This window comes from Eptesicus fuscus, chromosome 6 (genome assembly GCF_027574615.1).
Source record: "Eptesicus fuscus isolate TK198812 chromosome 6, DD_ASM_mEF_20220401, whole genome shotgun sequence".
Lineage (NCBI taxonomy): Eukaryota > Metazoa > Chordata > Mammalia > Chiroptera > Vespertilionidae > Eptesicus > Eptesicus fuscus.
The window spans coordinates 97,318,283-97,335,774 of record NC_072478.1 but is presented as its reverse complement, the minus strand read 5'-3'; the positions used below and the strand labels follow the sequence as shown (position 1 = coordinate 97,335,774).

Below are 17,492 nucleotides of genomic sequence, written 5' to 3'. Positions count from 1 at the left end.
GAGAGGGAAGAAGGTATAGGTAACAGTGAGTCTCCTCATCCAGAGATGCTCCCAGGGAATTTGGGGGATTACATAAGATTTCATTTTAGAGAATTTTTTTACTGAGCTTATCTGAATGGTAGTGCAAGCTCTCTTAGTAGCAAATGAAAGTTGAACACTGAATGAAACATATGTCATTTGCTATTCCTAATAGGAGTAAGTTTTCTAATGCAGTTCATAATTTTAAAATATGACAAACCTGACTATTATAAGTTTTGTCATTATAAATATCAAGAAAGATATGTATCCCTCATTTGTCCACTTCACTGTGGCTTGTCCATTCTTGGTGTCTGTGCTCATCCCATAGAACTGCTGAAATGGTAACTTTTAGGCAGTTATGTTTAATTCAGCCCAATATGACTGGACCTAGAAGAGATATGACTTAAAGACAACCAAGTAATAGATTGACCAGTGACTTACGTTGTGACATCATTCAGAAATATGAATTGAGCCTATCAACTTTCTCCTCTTAGGAATGTGATCTAAGAATTGATAAGAGAATAAACTTATTTCCAGTATAAAATGTACATGGAAAACCATGAAGTAGAAATGAGCTCTGAGGTGGGGCTGAAAGAATAGAAGATTTGTTGAAAGAGTGAATAAGTCAGATAAAAAGGTAGGGGGAAATTTCATGACCGAAACATTAGAATAAGCTGTAATCAATTTTAATGATATTTTTGCTTTATATTACATGTAAAACCAAAAATATCATCCCTAAATTATACATCACCAATCACACTGCTCATTAATGATCACACTACTGTAGAACAAACATGCACATTGGCTTTGATCCTGCCTCTTGCCATATATGAATTTGTCTGCATTTCTGTAAAAATGGGGACAATAAAAGGCTGTCATGGGATTCCACTGGGAATCAAACAAAAAATGTAGGCAAAGAACCTTTAGACTGTTGAGTAAAGGTGTTTATAAGATATTAATATTCAGTTTTCAACCAACTGCTAAATACATGGCTTTTCACTGGAACACTTCTGGCCAGTGCACTTTAACTTAGAAAAGAAGATAACTTCTGAGTCTACAGAATATGTGAAATAAACTACAGAGGCAGACCTTTTAAAAAATCATGAATTTTTAAAGAAAGTAAGTGTTGGCTAACATTGCTATTTTTCTTTCATTATGATATGATAGCTGAAATCCTCTACGGCAAATGAATTTCACTTACAGCAAAATAAGTGGCATTACACTGAGCAGAATAGCAGAGCCTTTATCTCACCACTTTTATCAGTTAACTTATGATTGTTAAATGTCTTACCAAAAATTAACATGTGATAGTCACAGACTATAACCCAAAGTATGTCTTTACTATGTTTTTATTGGTGTCTAATAATAGTTTTTGACTGAATGAGAGATGTATTGAGTCCTGCTTACTAAAGTAATTATAAGTTCCGTGAAACATCTATTTGAAAGACCATGAGAGGAGTAAGGTATAATACAAAGGAGACATCATAGTATAGAGTAGGACCTCCAGTCTGATGCAAAAGAGAATACTCTGGGGACCAGTTTAGATGTGGCTGTTGACACTAATGTCCTTGATGTTCCAAATCCAGAAAAGAAATGCTTCATTCCTTATAGCAAATAATATGAATCAATTTTTTTTAGATGGCAAAAGAAAATGCTAGGGAAGAGAGACTGGAAATTGGCACAGAGGGTAAAAAAGGAATGAAATTATTAGACCTTCACCCTCTCCCACTTGGTTATTGGGTTAGAAATGATTCATAAACATTCTCTTGAGATACTCGTTGTCTTAAATAAAATGAATTTGGACTAAATGTAAAGTTTGGTCAATGAAACAATATTGAGATTAAATCACTGTTAGACTTGTGTATTATTTTCCAGCTGTCAAATAATCCTGATAGATGGCAGAAAAAGGGGAATTAGGTAATCCTTAAATATATTTTGAGATAAACTTTCAGTGAACTTCACTCAATAAGACAAGAGAGGAAATGAGAATAATATAACAGAGCATACTAAAAAACTGTCCAATTCCAAAAAGCTTCACATATTTAGAAAAATTGCCTAATGGTGCTGTGCATTTTGCTTATTCTATAATCATGAAATCAAAATAAGATAAACACATGACCTTCCCATATCATTGTGTGCTTTAGAAGCAGAGACATGCCAGAGTCACTTTAAAAATCTAGTTGAATAGACTGGACCCTGTCCTCCAAATGCTTACAAATAGAGGGAAATAATCATTGATATCCTTAAGTTCCAACAAATCCATCTTTCAAATTGATGTTGCCTGGGGACAGTCTTTAAGGGAGGGTATGCTTCCTGAAGTGGCCACACCACAGGTCATTCACAACCAAGTTCAGAGACATCCGCTCAATACAATTGTTTGACCTACATTTAAAATATTTTTTCACTGTAAAACAAAACAATCACTGAGAAGTAAATAACCAAATCTTTGTAAGGTATAATTGAAGACTGAAATAACCTCAGGAGAAAAAGTAACAACTAAATTTGTGATTTAATGCACTTCTTTTTCCAAAACATGCTTGTCCTCCAACTTTATTAATTTAATCTTCATTCTATTATTGAATGAACCTAAAGCATAATCATTAAACAGTTAGTTCTCTGCAGCCCTTTGAGAACTCCAGGCTGATGGTGACATGTGATGTCACTAGGTGTTGGAATTCAGAAACCAATTATGATCACTACAAGTTTGTGTCTCCATATCATTGAGGGTGCATTCTTTCTCACTTTAAGAGAATATCCATTTGGGGATTATTTAGCATTCTGAATATTTAAAACAACAACCCTGTACTTCTAAGAGTAGCGAAATAGCAGACTGCACATAGTTTTATTCCTCAGTTAAATGAAAACTTTTGGGTAAAGACCAGCTATTTCTATTTTCTTTTGAAAATCCTTGAAAGGGACTCACAGAAATTAAGGAAAACAGTCAATATTAGATTTGAAGCTGGCATGGAAACCCTTGAATTCAATGGTCACTTAAAGTAAGACTGATTTTAAAAGTAAACCAGGTACATCTACACAATGGAATACTACACTGTGTTAAAAAAAGAAGGAATTCTTACCATTACAACAGCATGGATAAAACTGGAGAGCATTATGCTAAGTGAAATAAGCCAGTCAGAGAAAGATAAATATCACATGATCTCACTCATTTATGGAATAATGAACAACATAAACTGATGAACAAAAACAGATCCAGAGACAGAGAAGCATCTATCAGACCGTCAAACCTCAGAGGGAAGGTAGGGGAGGGTGGGAGTAAGGGGGAGAGATCAACCAAAGGACTTGTATGCATGCATATACGCCTAACCAATGGACACAGACACCAGGGGGGTGAGGGCATGAGTGAGGGGTTGGAGGGAGCAATGGGGCGATAAGGACACATATATAATACCTTAATCAATAAAGAAAAAAATTAAAACAAAAAAAATAAATTAAAAAAAAACAACAGGGTTTTTGCCCAGATTATTTTACTTCTTGGGTAATGTGTTGTTAGTAACCAACTTTCTCACACTTAGGCTGGAGGATTAATGGATGGATTCCTTTTCCTTGCAGTGTATTCCAGTTGTTCAGTTCACATGAATTATGAAGAGTAATAAAAATTTTATATGATACATATACATTTTTTAATCTGAGAAAGTTTATATTACTTCACATCACTTTTGATTTTTAAATGAATTACTGCAGCCCTTTGGAAATACATCTTTGGAGTTTACTATACTAGCCCTGCCTTTTGTGTTATTTTTATTTTTGTCAATAATGAAATTGTGTAATGTCATTTCAAGTTCATCCTATTCCATATATACTTGTACTTAAAGCTAGGGTAATTCACTTATGTAGTTCAACACCCTCTTTGTTGCAGATGGTAAATGTGCAGATTTCTCCTTCAAGGAAAGAAACTCATTCACAAAGTAACTGCATATTCTGCTCATTTTTACTCTTTGCCGATGCTTTTGTATTGTTATTACACCCTGTCAGATTAGTAATTAGCAGGCAGCCTCCATATGACATAAATGCATTTTTCCTGCTTTCATAAAAGCCCCTTTAGCGACTCAAAGCACATAACTCTAGATGGCAAAAGATAGAGGAAATAGATAATATAACAAGAATAATGGCATTAGGTTGCTACATTTCTTTTGATCAAGGGATGAGTTGCAATTGCTGCATGAAGAATGTGTGGCCTTTGCAATTTTTTAATTTTTATTTAATAAATAATTGAATTAATAGCCTTGGATATAATCTGAAGGAGAAAATTAGCTGAGGAAGAAGAGTACCTTATAATAAATCTTTGATAAAAAATAATAATGAAGGGTTAATCCACAAGCAGATCTTAAGAGGATGGAAAGATTGAGGTTATGTCCATTGGAAATAGGATACAGGGAGCGTTGACTGAACAGACCCATATTTGGGAAATATTTAGTCAGTTTGGATATCTTTTTCAAAGGAAAAATAAGTCAATAGGCAATAATCAAGGTGAAATTATTCTGTGAAATACCTGCACCGGATTGGTTTCTTAATTTGTAAAGCCCAGTGCAAAATGAAAATGCAGGGGTGCTTGTGCAAAAGTATTAAGATTTTCAAAATGGTGATAGCAAAACCTTAAGCCAAATGGGGGTGCCTTTAAAGTGTGGGGATCCATGCAACTATACAGGTCACATGCCTATGAAGCTGGCCTTGCTCCTGCAGGCAGGCTCCAGTGGACTGACCTAAAGCTGCTCTCAAATTCAAATCATCTAAAAAAAAACTACCTTTCAGATGGTGTAAGGAGAAAAAAAAAAAAAAAGGCAAATATCTTGAAGCAGCTCTCTAAATTGTTGTGAACTTTTCAGAAAAGATTTTTCCCTGGGCACCATAGCTATTTCATATTACCAGTGTCAGTGGTACTGACCATTACAATTACCAATGACCATGGTTACAGCTAAAATTAGGACATGATGCTGACTATTAATACACACCAATGACCACATTCTTTCAAATCTAAGAAACATCAATGTGACACACAAAGCACAGATTGACTAACAGCCTTTGATGGAGACATAAATAATTTAACAAGACCATGTCATATGTATTAATTTTCAAATGCAGTCTGATTTCCAAAATATTTAAATATTTTATATATGTGTTACTATTGAGTAAATGCCTTTAAACATGTTATTTGACAAGATGATCTTATCATAAATGTTTGCTCCTCTATTTTCTCAATTAAGGGGATATTCACTATATATAGTATAGAGTGCATGATAAAAATATCTCATGATTGTGAAGATAGAAAAATATTCATTCCACTAATATTTACTTAACACTTTCTATGTGTCAGGCACTATTTTAGTCTTGTGATTAAAAAAGTGAATAAACTGGACAAAAATTCCTATGGAACTTATATTCTACCAAGAAAGATAATGCTAAGCATTATGAAAAAAATTTTTTAAGAGGATTTAGAATTTGGAAACTTGTGATTAATATAGGTGGTCAAAGAGTATATAACAGAATACTTCCTTTGTTATTCTAATATAAAAGACTAGAGGCCCCGTGCACGAATCAGCCCAGCCTGCACCCTCTCCAATCTGGGACCCCTCAAGGAATGTCCGACTGCCCGTTTAGGCCCAATCCTACTGGTATCAGGCCTAAAAGGGCAGTCGGACATCCCTCTCACAATCCAGGACTGCTGGCTCCCAACTGCTCACCTGCCTGCCTTCCTGATTGCCCCTAACCACTTCTGCCTGCCAGCCTGATCACCCCCTAACCTCCCCTGCCAGTCTGATTGCACCTAACTGCCCTCCCCTGCAGGCCTGGTCCCCCCCAACTGCCCTCCCCTGCAGGCTTGATTGCCCCCAACTGCCCTCCCTTACAGGCCTGGTCCCTCCCAACTGCCCTCTCCTGCTGGCCATCTTGTGGTGGCCATCTTATGTCCACATGGGGGCAGCCATCTTGTGTGTTGGAGTGATGGTCAATTTGCATATTACTCTTTTATTAGATAGAATAGAGGCCTGGGCCGGCTGGTTAACCCTTCAGGGTGTCCTGGATCAGGGTGGGGGTTCCCTTGGGGCGTGGGGCGGCCTGGGTGAAGGGCCTATGGTGGTTTGCAGACTGGCCACGCCCCCCCGGTGACCCAAGCAGAGGCCCTGGTATCTGGGATTTATTTATCTTCTATAATTGAAACTTTGTAGCCTTGAGTGGAGGCCAGGGCCGGCCAGGGCGGGTGGGAAGCATTGTTTCCTCCATCGCTGGAGAAACCCAAGCCTCCTGCTCACTCCATGGCTGCAGCCATCTTGGTTGGGTTAATTTGCATACTCGCTCCTGATTGGCTGGTGGGCGTGGCTGGTGGGCATAGCAGAGGTATGGTAATTTGCATGTTTCTCTTTTATTAGAGTAGATGACTCAATTGTATTATGATCTAGACTGAACATAATCATAATTTTTTGGTTTCATTAGTGTCTACTCTGAGTCCTTAACTATACTAATCATTTTGAAAAATTAAAAAAAATACTAATAAATCACAGTTATACATTTTAAAATGCGGATTAGCTAGTTTGAGAATTGAAAAAAAAAATCTGAAAACATTGAGCAAGATATTTCATTGAGTTCTAATTTGTATGGTAGAGTCATAAGTGTAGACCCTATTGGAGAAGATTGACAATTTAAAACAGATATTGGAAGATATATCCTCTCTAAAATTAGGGAGAGAGACCTGTTGTAATTAGGTATGGGGTAGAAGGATTTCCTATATTCACTGATGGAGAATGTCCAGGAATTGTTTATTTTTTTATTCCCAACACTTTGGGATATAGAAAAATATAAGATAATCAGTAAAGGGTAATAGAATGAAAGAGATACTCCTTCGTTTCTTCAACCTGTCTCTTGTGGGGAGGAAAAAAAACTTTTACAGGGAAGTGGCTTTTATTTTTAAGCAGATTATAATTACTTTTGAAATGTTATTTCTATAAAATTACGTTCATATACTGACAACTATATATCTACATTCACCCAGATTTTGGGTCTATTATTCAAAATTTTCTGTAACGAAAGGAGCTTTTCCTTAAAAGTCATGTTAGAGACTGTATTGTTTCTCATTGAAAGGTATGCAATGAATATGTCATAAAGGGACAGACCTGTCATTTAACCTTAGAGGAAAATAACTTCCAGAAAGAGTACTAAGTTGCTCTAGATTTCAGAATGATTGCGTAAGCAGGACCATAGAGTAATCACTCTAATAACCGTAGCTTAAGGTCATGTGGTTAGTATGAATTTTATTATGTTTTACTGGTTTGTTCTCAAAAACTATGTTAAGCCCTGGCTGGTTTGACTCAGTGGATAGAGCGTTGGCCTGCAGTCTGAAAGGTCCCAGGTTTGATTCTGGTCAAGGGCATGTACCTTGGTTGCAGGCACATCCCCAGTAGGAGGTGTGCAGGAGGCAGCTGATTGATGTTTCTCTCTCATCGATGTTTCTAACTCGCTATCACTCTGCCTCTCCCTTCCTCTCTGTAATAAAATCTATTTAAAAATAAAAACTACTTTAAGTTCAATTATACTGAATGTCCACATTTGGATACTATGATCTAATTACCTGTACCACAGCTGAGAGTGTTGAACCCAGATGCAAATTTTTTTTTGACTCTGCATAATTCGAAGTTCTAATTAAAAGCCAACCACACTAATAAGATATCATAGCCACAATAGTTCACATTCTCACAATTGTATTTTTAAAAGTCAAGAAGAGAAAAAAATACTGTGTCAGCGAGGGGGAATCTCATTGACTTTTACTGAAATAGGTCAGATTTTTGGTATTATATAGGTGAGTTATATAACCTTGAAAATACTGAAATGATTTAAATGATTTAGAAGATTCATGGTTCTTAATTTTCATCCAGCAGCTTTTTAATGGATTTCATGATAAAATATACTTTTATAATAATAGGCTTATTCATTTAAATGGAATTTGCATGATTAAATAGGTAAATTACAATAAATGGAATGAATGGCATTCTCATTAAAAAACACACACAAAACACACCAAGCTTACTATGAGACAAAACATACTGTTTTCTGTGTTTAAAATAATAGATATTCAAATTACTCATTTCTGAGTTTAAACATGACCAGCTCTTTTTTTGTTCCCTCATATTCCTGATTACCTCCTTTCTTTGAGCCAGTTCTGGGCTCTGGTATGTAAGAATACAGTCATTGTCGAAACCGGTTTGGCTCAATGGATAGAGCGTCGGCCTGCGGACTCAAGGGTCCCAGGTTCGATTCCGGTCAAGGGCATGTACCTTGGTTGCAGGCATATCCCCAGTAGGGGGTGTGCAAGAGGCAGCTGATCGATGTTTCTCTCTCATCGATGTTTCTAACTCTCTATCCCTCTCTCTTCCTCTCTGTAAAAAAATCAATAAAATATATTTTTAAAAAAAAGAATACAGCCATTAACAAATTAGTAAACATCTTTGCCTTTCTACAGTTTACAGTCAGTCTAGTGGAAGAGACAGATAACAGATAAATAAATACATAAATTACTAAAATTTCAAATAGTGATAAGTACTATAAAGTGAAACAAAGAGAATGTAAGTGATCAAAGTAGAGGGCTTATGAACAAAAGTCAAGAAAAGTATTTCAATAGAAACAATGTACTGGCATTAATCTAGAAGACATTACTTTAGGAGGTAACTGAAAATCTGAGGAAAAGCCTTCTAGGAGAAAGAACAAGTACAAAGATCCTGGATCAGGACTTAGTTCCTTTGAAAAGCAAGAAGATCAAGGTGACTGGAACCTAATATTCAAGAAAGGAAGAGCAGGAGACAGGGTCAGAGAGGAAGGTAGGAATCAACTTAAGGAAGGCCATGTAGAGTACTAAGGGTTTTTTTTGTTTTTTCCCAAAGTGTGATGTAGTTTGATTTTTAGTTTTTTAATGTATTTTTTTAATTGATTTTAGAGACGAAGGGAGAGGGAGAGAGAGATTAGAAACATCAACAATGAGAGAGAATCATCAATCAGCTGCCTCCTGCACAGCCCCCACTAGGGATCAAGTCCACAACCCGGGCATGTGCCCTTGACCAGAATCGAACCCAAGACCCTTCAGTCTGCAGGGTCTTTATCCACTAAGCCAAACTGGCTAGGGCAATTTTTAGTTTTAAAAAGAGCACCCTAGTTTCTGCAGGGCAAGAATAGGAGGAAAACAAGGTTGTTGCCAGAGTACAGACAAGTGATGAAATAGCATGCATTATGGTGCTTATGTTACTGAAGATCCAGTTGATAGATATATCACATTACTGTCCTGCTCAGAAATTCCAGTGTTTGTTTCAGAATCAGGAAGAGGGAGATAAATGTATTTGATGATGTTGGTTATGTCCAAAGGAACTCAAATAATATAAAGGAAAAGAAACAGTCATATTTCAAAGTTAATCACTGGCCTATATTAAGACATTTGTAAAATTCAGAATTATTTGAGCACAGTCTTTTCATCAGACTAGGAAGGGAAAAAAATGTCCAATAAGTAATCTTTTGAGTGGTGGTCATTTATTTCTGCTGAAAAGAAAGTAGATATACCACATAAATAGATAAGCTGAAATTAAGCTCCTACATATATGATATTTTTTAAAAAAGGAAAAGTAAAAGCCTGCAGTCAGTGCCCTACTGACTATATATTTATAGATTCCCTATATAGCATCCCTGTGCAATAATCTATACACATAAAAGGCTAATATGCAAAGTGTCCCCCCGGGAATTCTACTGGGATACCTGGAATTCTATCGCTTGCTATGACATGCGCTGACCACCAGGGGGCGGCGCGGAATGAAGGGAGGCCCCAGCCAGCTGCCAGCAGCTGGGGAAGGAAGGCCCGGCCAGCAGCCAGAAGGCCCCAATCAGCCCTGATCAGCCAGGCCTAGGAACCCTACCTGTGCACGAATTTCATGCACTGGGCTTCTACTAATGGTATAAATATGATGGCTATATTTTTTAATGTTAGTTACTAGACATTCTATTATGTGATTTTTTAAAATCTCATTTACTCCTCTCCTCTGTGATGTGGCTATTATTATAACCCCTGTTTCTTAAGTTGAGGACACTCAGTCACATAATGTTTAAGTAAGTAACTTGCCCATCCTAACTCACAGAGCCTGTGATTCCCAACTTTACTGGTTGGGGTTGGGATGAGAGTTGGGGTTACTGTTAGGGGTTAGGGTCATGGTTAAGTAAAGTTGGGAATCAAGCCTAGACATTTTTGCTCTTAATAATTGTGTGCTACTAGTGGTTAATTTATTAAAACCCAGCTTCTCTTAAAGAGTTCAAAATAACCAGCTGATGATGGCTTTTTCTACCAGCTGTTTTAAAATACAGACAATGCCTGTTTGGTAACTGATCTGTCCCTCTGCAGGACACATACTGACCATTTTAAAGTCAGCGAGCCAATACAACCACCAAGGATGTAAATACACCATGTGACAGCATAATTAATCTTTTGTATACAATCAATGAAGAATAGTTCCTTGGGAAATGGAATATAGTAGAATGAGCCTGAATTTTCTCTGAGTGCATATGTCAAGTCACCATTCGATGAATTGTCCCTGGAGGAGACTGTAACAAATACACCACACCTCTCAAGGACAGCCAGGGTTGTAAATCGTGGACTATAAAATAATAGTATAAATGTTGTGCCAACATTTATAATTTATTCGTTGGACTCACAGGTGAGAAATAGGGGTTTGCTGGCAGGTCTAGATTGAACTAGTGTTGGCAATCCATGATGTACACTAAATCATTGCTTTCACAATTTCCTTTAGCTTAAAATCATATAATAAAGCTCAAACAAAGTTACTTCCTTTGGACAAATACAGCTGTGGACACAGATTTTAATAACGTTACATTATAAAGTTATTGGAATGCTAGTACACTGACAGTTTTTCCTGACTTTAACTGGAATTTTATGCAGTTAGAAAATTAAGGTGAAGGCATAAAGGCAGGAGACAATTATTTTTAAAAACATGCAAAATTGCACTTTTTAAAAAATATATATTTTTATTGATTTCAGAGCGGAATGGAGAGAGAGAGAGAGAAATATCAATGAAGAGAAAGAATCATTGATTGGCTGCCTCCTGCATGCCCCACACTGGGGATTAAGCCCACAACCCATGAATCAAACCTCAACTTCCTGGTTCCAAGGTCAATGCTCAACCATGGAGCAATGCCAACCAGACTAAAATTGCACATTTTTTTTTTTTTTTTTAGCTAAAAGTTAACATTGGAAACTCAAATCACTAACTGAAGATGGACATCATTGTGACAGTAAAGGGTCATGAAAAGAACGCAGAATTGAAAATTTCAATAGATTATTATCCAATAATTAAAATTCAATTAGTGGAATAATTTATATTAAAAAGAAAAACATAGATCTCAAGAAATCTTTTGCCCAACTTCAGCTGTGCCTTAAATTCTAGTGATCTTGGGCAAGTCACATAGTCCCCCAGGGCCTGTGGATAGTTTAAAGTCCTTGCTACTTCAGACTCATGATTACCAAGGGAGATGTGCATAAAGGGAGGTAGCACTGCTTTGTGTTTAATGGTGCCCTCCAGTGCCTAGCTGGGCAGCATTGGTAAGTGTCTTAGCCACTATGTTCCTCAGTTTCACCATCTTTACAATAAGGGTAATAACTTACCTTTGAGAGTTTTTTGGGGAATAATGTGATGTATGTCAAATTCTGAGTGCTGTGCCTTAGAGAAAGCAAGAGCTCAATACTTATTAGCATTGTATGTTTACTATAGATCATAAAATGTGATAAACCTTCAGCAAATGTTTACTGAATAAAGGGATTAAGTATGACCAGAGGTTTCACTGGATTCTTATTAGTTTTGTTTAGAACTATACTTGGCTATAGTGCATTGGTTTGCACTAATGATACAATGAATAAAGCACAAAAAGAGAAATGTCTAGCTCTGTCTGATGATATTAGGGGAACATACATGGAAATACTTGAGGCTACCCTAACAGAAGCACAGGCTTTTGCAAATCAGAAAGCATTAAACAGCACCATACTCCATAAGCGAAGGGACAGAGTGGTGAATTATATGGTCTATTCAGAGAACTCTTAGACTTGATAGTTAAATGAAAGAATGTGTAAGTGAATGGAGTGGAGATGAGAGCATCAGAAGAGGTAAGAAATGAAGTTTAACTATCACTGATAAGTAATAAAAGCTTCATAGAACATGGTTAAGTAAATTAGAATTTAAAAAAATATTTATTGTTAAGAGCATTAGAGATGTACTACCTTTTGTCCCCCATTACCTCCTCCACTGGTTCTCACCCTGCCCCCCTCTCCCAGACAGACCTTCACTACCCTATTTTCTGTGTCCATGGGCAATGCATATATGCATATATTTTTGGTGGAAGAGTTCAGTATGTTAGAATGTAAAACATAAGATACCAAGGAAACATGTTTCCCCTTCAACTACCAATAAACATCTCTTTACTGTTTCAGTCCTGGACCAATTTAGTCTCTCATGTCTCACTGAGAAGGTTTAATTCTCCTAGATTCTAGATACAAGGCTCATGAAAGGCAAACCACCTTGTCTTAATAAAATGACCAGAGAGCCTTTTTGGGGAATATTAACCTGGCAGAAATATGTCAGGTAGAATGAACAGATTGGAAGAAAAGGGGGAGACCCTCAAGGAAACACCTTCATTACCCAGCGGTTAAGTGGCAAAGGCTCCAGCAGGCCTTACTAGAAACAAAGTAGATGACTTTACTAGAAATAAAGTAGACATAGTCAGGATGGGGGGCAGCTAAATATTGCACATATTCAGAGAAATAGGCTTCCTCATTTTATTTCCTGATGAACTGTAAAACATATAATAACCTGAAGTTGGATGGTATATTTCAATCATCTCTGAGGTAAGTATAGCTATATTATTACTGGTAGAGGTGGTAATATCCTACCTAATAAAAGAGTGATATGCAAATTAACCCTAACTCCGCTACACCCACAAGCCAATCAGGAGCAAATATGCAAATAAACCCAACCAAGATGGCTACAGCCACAGAGAGCAGGAGGGAGGCTTGGGTTTCCCCAGTAACAAAGGAAGCCAAGCTTTCCACATGCTGTTGCAGGCTTAAGCCTCCACTCAAGGCTACAAAGTTTCAATTATAGAAGAACACAAACCCCAAAAGAAATGGCTGCCGGCCACGGAGCCAGCAGGAGGCTTGGCTCTGCTCCAGGCTACAAAGTTTCAATTGTAGAAGGTAAATAAATTCCAGATACCAGGGCCTCTGCTTGGGTCGCCAGGGGGCGTGGCCGGCCTGCAAACCACCACAGGCCCTTCACCCAGGCCGCCCCACACCCCAAGGGAATCCCCACCCTGATCTGGGATACCCTTCAGGGCAAACCAGCTGGCCCCCACCCATACACCAGGCCTCTATCCTATTGACCATCACTCCAACACACAATATGGCTGCCCCCATGTGGTCAAAGATCCTTCCCCCATGTGGACACAAGATGGCCATCACAAGATGGCCAGCAGGGGAGAGCAGTTGTGGGCGATCAGGCCAGCAGAGGAGGGAAGTTGGGGGTGACCGGGCCTGCAGGAAAGGGCAGTTGGGGGGACCAGGCCTGCAGGGGAGGGCAGTTAGGGGTGACCAGTCCTAAAGGGGAGGGCAGTTAGGGGCAAACACGCTGGCAGGGGAGCAGTGAGGCATCAATCAGGCTGGCAGGGGAGTGGTTAGGGGGTGATCAGGCTGGCAGGCAGAAGTGATTAGGGGCAATCAGGAAGGCAGGCAAGCAAGCAGTTGGGAGCCAGCAGTCCTGGATTGTGAGAGGGATATCTGACTGCTCCTTTAGGCCCAATCCTGGTGGGCAGTCGGACATTCCTTGAGGGGTCCCAGATTGGAGAGGGTGCAGGCTGGCCTGAGGGATACCTCCCTTCCCCCCACATGAATGAATTTCATGCACCGGGCCTCTAGTATATTTATAATAGAAAATCTTCAAGTTGAAATTCTTAAACTTTTCTTAAGGTTTTAGTGTACCAAATGTCTTTTAATAATTAAATAACAACATATGTCTTCTATCTGGGGAGAAAAATTGGTCCTGAGTACTAGAACATTAGTCCCATAGAAATAACAAATTCCTTTTCTCCTATTTCAAAATGAAAATCAATCTTTAAAATATTTTAGAGACTGTGAAAGACAGGGTCTTCCTTGAATGTAAATTATGTATAAATTTCAGGCCATATATTTTAGGATACTTTTGTATTCACCCTAGATCCTCTTCACTCTAAGTAGAGAAACCTGCTGGCACATTCACAATAGAATGTTAGAGAAAGTTACAATAGTTTAAGCATCAGTTTGTCTGCATTCATCCAACTCTGTAATCTCTACTGTGGATATATTAGATTTGTTTGTATTTTTTAAACCTCATTACAGGTTTTGAAAACAGGAAATTGCTTCTACTCTGAAAGATCAATGTGCTCTTGACTCTAGCATTTTCAACAATGGCTTATCTGTGCTGATGTGGTAATGGAGTACAGGGGGATATGAGAATGAGTTTGGGTTCTCTAACAGCATTTGAAAAAAAGAAAGTCACTCAGCAGAAAAACCACAATAGTTATAAATTCTTAACCTTAATGATGCTTATCCAATTAGATCACTCAGCTGCCCAAAGGTGCAAAACCCTCAAGTTCATACCTACTTTTGTTGTAAAGTTGTCTTTTTGAGGGGGAGGGGAAGAGGAAGAAGGCTTATAAGATCAAGGTTAATAGGTTTAACTTTGAGAAAATTGTATTATATCATTCCCCATAATTAGAAATGAAAAAAAAGAAAATACAAAACTCTTTGAGATTTGGCCTAAAACATAAGCCAAACTATTTCAAACTGGAAATAATTCCAGAATTGTAAGCTTAGGATTTTTCATTTTATTTCAGCTTGTTCAGAAATAGCATGAGATGAATTAGGTAAAATTTTGTTTCTCATTAAACAGAGTTAGTTAACCTACTCACAAAACAAACCCTGTGATGTGGCTGAATTTGGTATAGATTTGCGTCTTCTGCCTAAACCAGTGGTTGGCAAACTGCGGCTCGCAAGCCACATGCGGCTCTTTGGCCCCTTGAGTGTGGCTCTTCCACAAAATACCACATGCGGGCGCGCACGTACAGTGCGACTGAAACTCCGTGGCCCATGCGCAGAAGTCGGTTTTCAGCTCTCAAAAGAAATTTTAATCGTTGAACTGTTGATATTTGGCTCTGTTGACTAATGAGTTTGCCGACCACTGGCCTAAACCATTCCTTGTCACCTGTGTTCTGATCATTTTGCACAGATTGCTATCCTTATCCATTCTTCTCCCTCTTTGAAATATTTTATCCATTTCCAGGATTCAGTGTCAAGTCACAAAGCTCTATCTCTAGCTGTCTACTGAAATTCTACCTAAAGTTCCAGAGGCAACTCAAATTTTGTGTGTTTAAAACCCAACAAAGCATTTACTTATTTCCTAATAAGGATTCTCTTGGATTTGTTTTTGTTAATATATTTTTATTGATTTTAGAGAGGAATGGAGAGGGAGAGAGAGAGAGAGAAACATCAATGTTGAGAAAGAATCATTGATCATCTGCCTCCTGTATGCCCCACATTGGGGATTGAGCTCTCAACTGGCCAAGTGCCCAGGAAATTGAACTGTGACCTCCCAGTTCAACCACTGGGCAGTTGAGTGACGCTCAACCACTGAGCCACACCATCTGGGCAAGATTCTCTTGTTTTTCAGCTTTATTTCTAGTGCAACTTATTATCCAGCTTAAACTTATCGAAACTCTCCTCTCATTCACTTAAAAATGATCCCCAAATTAATATTTTTTTCAGAAATCCTTCCCCAAATGAGAGCAACCCCATGCTACTTAGACTTTCACTGACTTTCAGTAAAATCACAGGAACTTCTAAAGGCTCAATGGCTTCTCTCTGCTTTCAGTGCTCTACTTTCCTGCCAAAGTGGTCTTGACAAATCCTATATGTTATCCTATCATTAACTCCCTGAAATCCTTCAGTGATTCCTGTTGCCATCAGGATAAAGTATCAAGCCTTTAGCATGCCTTCAAGGTTCTTCATAAACGGGCTGCAATGTTAATCTCCCAGTTCTTTCTTCATACCTACTTCTCATTTCACAAGAAAAGTTGTGTGTTTTTTTTCAATTAAATTCTGGATACATCAAGATACTTATCATTGCCTCAGCATACTGAATCTAAATTTAAATTTTTCTTCTATTATACAAGATGCATTAAAACAGCATGAACAAAACAATAAAGTAAAAAAATGACTTAACATACCATTATAAAAATATGCCATTTTCATAATCCATTCTTAGTTTTATCTATGAACAGAAATATTTTTCTAAAGATAATTATAGTTATAGAGTAGGTAAAATTTTATAATTTGTTCAGCTAATTTTACATATTCATATATTTTACTCTAGGTTCCCCTTTCTTTAGCTAATATCCTGTTGAATTTTCATTCACATCTTAAAGAACTGAATTCTCTTGTCTGTCATATCTAATGTGAAGCTTTCCTTGACTTGCTTGGGAATTACAGTTAGAAATGTGAAAATTCCTTTCTTAGTAACTGATGGAAAAGTATACATAAAATCAGTAAATACATGAAAGACTTAAGCAACACTAACAATTATCCTTATCCAATGATATCTATAAAACACTCCACCCAACAAGCACAAAACACATTCTTTTCAAATAAATAAATAATATTCACTAAGATAGACCATATTCTGAGCCATAAAGCAAGTCTTAATACAGTTAAGAAGACTGAAAGCCTATAAAATATATTCTATGACTATAATGGAGTTAAATTAGAATTCAGTAACAGAAAGATTTTTGGAAAAACCTCCAAAATATTTGGAAATTAACACTTTATAAATAACACATGGGTCAAAGAAGAAATAAAGGAAAATAAGAAAATATTCTAAACTAAACAAAAATTAAAACATAAAGCCTGGCCAGTGTGTCTTAGTTTGTTGAGCATTGTCTATGCATCAGGAGGTCATGGGTTCAATTCCTGATCAGGGGCAGGCTCAATCCTCAGTGGGGAGTGTGTGGGAGGCAGCTGATCAATGTTTCTCTCTCATCAATGTTCCTATCTCTCTCTCCCTTTCCCTTCCTGTCTTTGAAATCAAAAAAACACTTTTTTTTTAAAGTAATAATATATAAAAATATCAGAATTTGTAGATTGCAGTAAAAGCAGTCAATGCATAGAGGGGAATGCATAGCATTAAACAGGTTTTAGAACAGATGAAAGGACTCACTTAATTTAAAACTAGAGGCCCAGTACACGAAATTCATGCACAGCAGGGGGTTATGTCCCTCAGCCCAGCCTGCACCCTCTCCAATCTGGGACATCCCTCTCACAATCCAGGACTGCTGGCTCCCAACCGCTCGCCTGCCTGCCTGCCTGATTGCCCCTAACCACTTCTGCTTGCCAGCCTGATCAC

At 37.7% G+C, this 17,492-nt stretch overlaps 1 long non-coding RNA gene across 3 annotated transcripts in view; it reads right to left on the bottom strand.

The window, feature by feature from the left end:
• LOC129149516 (uncharacterized) overlaps positions 1 to 17,492 on the bottom strand; it is a 1,442,660-nt gene that overhangs the window by 1,296,246 nt on the left and 128,922 nt on the right. The gene's annotated exons all lie outside the window — the stretch shown is intronic.